The sequence below is a fragment of the Hetaerina americana genome, unplaced genomic scaffold (genome assembly GCF_022747635.1).
Source record: "Hetaerina americana unplaced genomic scaffold, ioHetAmer1.1.p SCAF_9, whole genome shotgun sequence".
Lineage (NCBI taxonomy): Eukaryota > Metazoa > Arthropoda > Insecta > Odonata > Calopterygidae > Hetaerina > Hetaerina americana.
Genome location: NW_027287538.1, coordinates 32,487,209 through 32,493,208, shown reverse-complemented (window position 1 = coordinate 32,493,208; position 6,000 = coordinate 32,487,209).

The window sequence follows — 6,000 nt, the reverse complement described above, 5'->3', positions numbered from 1 at the left end:
TATTTATTCATTACAGTACCCTTTATCTGGCCCATGGATTGAAGATAGGTTTCTGAAGAGTCCTTGAAAATATTGCACTATGTGATGGTATTCTTTACCACTCCCAGAATGTTGGTCTGCATAGAGTTACAAGCACTTTCCTTATGGTTCCCGTATTGATTTCCTGTCATTTTTTTATTCTTCATCCACGCACACTGTCTACCTTTCCTTGTGCCACTCAAAATCACTATTATTCTAATAGTACTGAGTTAGAAAATTTCTATCTCACTCAACAGTCTTCCTCACGTCATATAGTCCAATATACGAGGGTGGTCTGAAAAGTTTCTGACCTCAGAAAATTTCAGAAAAAAATGTCTTGTATCTTTGTTTGGTCGGAAACTTTTCAGACCGTCTTCGCACTATTCCCTCTCAATATTTAATCCTTTTCCCGTCTTCTCCAAATTTCTCCCGTCAATTTTCTTGCTATTGATTTGCACGTACATAGGCTTGCAGGCTTAAAAATGATTCGTTTGCTTTCCTTTCAGAGCAGTTTACTTTCTTCCTCCTCCATGCCGATTTGTTGTCCTTACCCAACTTTTCTCTTAGAATTGAGTTTTTTCAACGAGGAAAAACGACTCCCTGCCGTAGATTCTGACAATCTATGCTTTCTTTTTTATGGGTTTATTGGTGTAGTATTATAAGCATTGTTATAATAGTTAGCTGACCATGTAACTTAACTTCCATATACACCAGTGGCAACACATGGTAGATTAATATTACGTCACGGCGTGACAACTTAGCCGGTAGTATTTGACTACGGGCCGAAGGGTCATGGCTTTCGAAATGTTATCCTCTCTGGAATTCCCAAGCTTCACCTAAAGTGGTATGATTTCCTGGATACGAATCTTTTTGGGAACTGTCTCCTCTATCCTGAATGTGTGAATTACGCCCACAGAAAGGCTCAAAAAGAAGTGAATTCTACACTTTTTATGTATCATACCTTCTTCAAGTTGATAATTTTGGCTGGTTGAAATTAGCTCCATACTAGTATAGTTTTATATTATATGTAAAAGGGACAGTGATAAGACATTGTGGTTTAGAATTTGTGCATGCACTTTATCACCAAGAGACGATGTAGCCTACTGGGTAAAGACTGCCGCTACTAACCCGAGGTTCCGGGCTCGTTTATCGGTGAATCTAGTATGTTGAAAAACCCTCTCCATCCAAACTTCGCGCCAGATCTTCCAAGGATACCACAGAGGCACAAGGAAAGGTCAAGGGGCCACATCTGATGTGTGGATTTCGCATGCCGTTTAGGGACTAAGTGTATCTACTTGGTTAGTTCTAACCTCGCATATAAAGCTGTAGTTCCTGCCGATATCAAGCATCTTCTGGGCGATTACAGTGGTGGTTTATATCACAAGGCTGCAGGATTTAGCATTACGCTATTATGTGTGACGTCCGACCATCTGGTTTGTCGGTCGTGAAGTTTTTTTTCGGAAGATTTAGACCTGGCCTTCACGAGCGGCGTGCGCCCGCTCAAGGAATTATACGTTGTCGTGCCGTCCTTCCATTGAAACGCGCGACTGCAATGGGAAAGTCATCTGCCATCGCCTCAACCGGCAGGACCCTCCTCCACCTCCGGGACCGGGATTCTCACGCTCTCCGTGTTTTCTCCCCGCCCTCCCTTCCCTTCCCTTCCACAACCCGGGCTGCCGCCGTCGCCACCATCACGTCGGTTGAGTCCTCCCCATCACGTCCAGCATCTTTCACTTTCCTCGTCTCCCATTTTTTACCCTCTCCTTGCTCCTCTCTCTGTATCTTCCTTTCTCTCTCTCCCTCTTGGGATCCCAACTCATCCGCTTGACAAGATGATGGACTTAATTGAATGCGAGGGCTCCGCTTGTAATGAGCGTGGAGAAAGACTTGAAGTCGTCTGCTGGAGTGAGGGAGGGATGTAAGGCCTGGTTGGGAGCCGGGGAGGGAGGAGAAAGAGGCTGTCCAAAGAGAAGGCTTTGTGCTAAGAATGAGAAGGATTGAGGTGTGCGTTTGGATAGAAAGGAGGAGCGAATGGGAATGCAAAGGAAATTGCGAAGATGCAATGCGGTGGGGCCTGTAAATAGGCATTGGAGTTTAGAATGCGCAGGTAATTCTTTTTCCCATTCCAACTTATTGGCCTCACGAGGAGACCCTCACAATATAATATTTCGGCCATCCAGTGAGTCGTTCTCTGTGGACATCTTGGAGCGTCAAGGTAAGAGGACACTAATTTTTTTGGAGTTTCTATTTCCTTAGCACTTACTTTTATCGTTTTTAGCTTTTTTCTTTGCGAATTATGTACACAATCATATATATCAAGAGTTTAGATTATTCTTCTTCCGCTCTAAGCTCCTGTAAATTCTTCAACCAAACCGGTGAGCATTGAATGCTTCATTCAACGTTGATAGTTCCTTATTTTAGCCAGTTAACTTGTTAGAGCCGGGCTTGTGTATGTGGAATCGCGTATGTGTAACGGGGCACACTCATTTCAGTTTAATTAGGTATAAAAGATGGCGGAAGAGATTTGGGGAAGATGAAAGCTGAGAGAATACTAATTTCATTAGGGTAGACTTTTAGCAAAGAAAAGAAGTCGAAGGTGAAAAATATTGGTATACATCTGGGTAAAATCGATAGGGAGGCCAAAAAGGCTTGTTATTTTTACGGTAGCACCCACCTGAATTAATTATCTTAAATTGCAGTTCAATTCCACTTCTTTGAATAACTAGGACGCACTTCCTTAGAATTGGTCTTCAGGATGCCAATAGTTTACATTCACTACATCAATGTTTGCCAAAAATTAACTATCTTCAGTTTCCTTTGTAGGCCACCGGTATGAAGATAAGAGATAATAAAGCCATTAATAATTACTATGAAAGACCACACTTAAAATGAAAACATTTCATGGCCATGGTATGTTTTTCACAAATTCTTTTCAGCCTGGCTTCTAGTATTACCATCACGAATAATACATTACACCGTTTCACTTGAGCTGATTTTTGGCCATTCTAAAGAAATGACGCAACTGATACTTTTTTTATAGGGTTTCTCCATTCATTTATTTCAAAATCATAATTCCAACAGGTATTTTCATTCACTCACTCATATTATTCACCATCGTGAAAGGTGTAATTAAATTCACTTTAAAAACCTTTACCGAGAAGATTAATGGTGAAAAAAGTTTACTCGCTGCTACAGTCCGTATAATGAAACTTTTTTTTACAGAGCTTAATTTCCCAAATTATCACAGATATCTGGATTTAGTAACACTTTTTTGCGAAAATTTTTTAGCTAAGCAACATCTGTTATAATCGCTTGACCAAAGTATTTAGCTAAATCTGGTAAATCATTTGGCTCCAGGAAAGAAAACAGGATATTTTTAGAAAGTGGGAAAACAACTACTCCCAATTTAAATAACAGTCCCCTAAGCTGCATGTCCTCATAACTATAAAGATATTGCCAACAAAGCGTAGTACTAAATTTACAACAATATTCAAACTGTAATAAGGGAATGATAAATTTGCGGACGACGTACCCTCAGGTCCTTCTCTTTCAATTTGGGTAAAGTCAGAAATAAACCTCATTTCATGCCATAATACGAATATTCTTCCCTTCAGATGTTTAAATCTCTTTCCTGCTTCTTTGTGCGATGGAAGATATTTGAAAATTTTCAAAATATAAATTTTTAATAACATTTCCGTGAATTTGTTACTTAAGGCAGGCAAAGTCGTGGTTTACTGGATGAAAATTCGTGATATTTAAGCATCAAATCAAATGTTTCTACCATAAATCGCAACCGCAAAACTAGTTGAACGGAAAATATCACCCGCATTGGGTAGTTAACGTGGAAGTAATAGTATCTAAGTGATGAGTGCGTGATTGACAGATAGGAAGAAATAAGCCACGATGGCTATGAAAGGCTGGGTTGATGGGGAGTGTGTGGTAGGAAAGAATGAATTGATGCACGTAAGTGGGAGGAAGGTTTCTCGAGGATGAAGGAGAAAGGACAGGGTCATTGTGTGAATGTGAATAACGGGTAGAAGGTCGAGTTGAGATGGGGTTGACCACCTGGTCTGGGCTGGACCCCTTCTTGTTCCTTCGGAATATTCCTCTCTCTGGAAACACTTTCTAATACCTTCTCCTACTCCTTCTCTACTTAACACCGAATGAGGTTCGTTCTTTCTTTTGTCACGCCCTTCCTCTGAGCGGAGTGATGTTTGACGTGCGGAGGTTTATGCCAGCGAATCAGTGTAGCTAACGACCAATGTAGTCAAGTCTCCGCTTCAGTTTTGGGAGGATTGAGATGAAGGAGGAAGCGAAGTCTCGGCCACTCAAATCGTGGATACCTTTTCCTCCCATGATCATACCTCTGTCACTTCCATTTTTCACCTCATACTAAATATATACCATGCGGCGTAATCCGTGGAAGATTGCGCGACCCATTGAGTTCGCGCTACCATGGAATTTGCTTTCATTAATCAATTTTTATTGATCTTTTGGGACGGCTGTGGTTTTATTTTGTTCCGTCTCAATTATTAGGTGGTTTGTGTTGGAAAATTCCTCGCAGATACGTATTAATACTGCATTTAAGTTATTTAGTGGGAAGGAATAAAAAAAAACATTCGCCGTTAAAGAGAAAGGAATTAGGGTCATAACTTCATCTTACGGTTGTCGAGAAAAAAATTTAGTGGAGTATAGTAATGGATGAAAGATATAATCTTCTTTTTTTTCAAGCACAGACATGAGTTTCGTGAGAAGGAGAGAATAAAATACTCATTCAAGTCCAACTCCGGTAGTTTCATGTCGTTACTGAATATAATTTGATGTATTACTTAAGATTAACATTTAAAGGTAAAGAATAAAAAAAGGAAAGTTCGTTGTAATGAACTAGTAATTTCCTGAGTCGTCTGCGACGTAGATAAGCTTTTCTTCCGTTATCGTTTGTATTATAAAATCCACTCCATCAATTCATGTTGCTTATTTAGGCATGCTCTGCAACAATTTCAAAGTGTAAAAATCATTCGCATTGACTGGATGGTTCCGTTAAAAGCTACTGTCGCGGCATGTTCCGCAGTTTCCTTAGATTTACTCATGCTATATTCGCCGATAGGATATCAGGGTAGTTAATAGCCTCATATACAGTTAAAGGAAGAAAGGAAAGAAGAAAGTCCTTCCTTCTCTCCCTTGAGAAAGGCGGTTGGACCACCGAAAATTCGGAAACGTGTGAGTTTCTTTTCTCTTTTGGGTATCTCTGTGTTTTTGTTTGTGTTCGATAGTGCTATCTTGATTTACAATATTATTCACATCCGTGAGACCTTTTACATTATTATTATTAGGTAATCTACCGGTTAAGGTAGGTTTTTGGATAGACCCAACTACCAATTAAATAATTTGTGACCCCTAGCAAAACACAACATCCTACTCTATATCCGGTCCCTCTTCAGCTCTGAGTTCTTTCTTCCTCCCTTCATCCCGTCCAACATCCCTATCCTGTTCCTTCCCTCTCCTCGTTTGCCTAACATTCTCCCCTCTATCACAGTCTTCAACATCCCAACATCCCACTACCGGTTAATAACCCCTTCATCCACTTTTCCTGCCTCCATAGGATTTCTCCCAACAAACCGCTTTCTTCGTCCACCATACCAAGTACTTCCCCATTTGTTTTCTTCTCTGTATATTTCACCATCTCTATTCTTCTCCAAACCCACATTTCAAAAGCCTCCAGTCAACGTCTGTCCTCCTGCTTCAATTACCACATTTCCGCACCGTACATAGCTACATATATATTTATATATCCACGAGCACGTATGTTGCACGTATTTTCTTTCCAAGGAAATGCGGAAAGTGATATGTGAGTAAATAGTGGGCATTTACAAAATAAAGGGCACAAGATAGGTGGGTCGGGTAAGTAAGTTGCCTATTTTTTCACACGAAACGTCATACTGAAACAGGAATTCTGGGAAGCTAATTCCCGTATCCAATGGA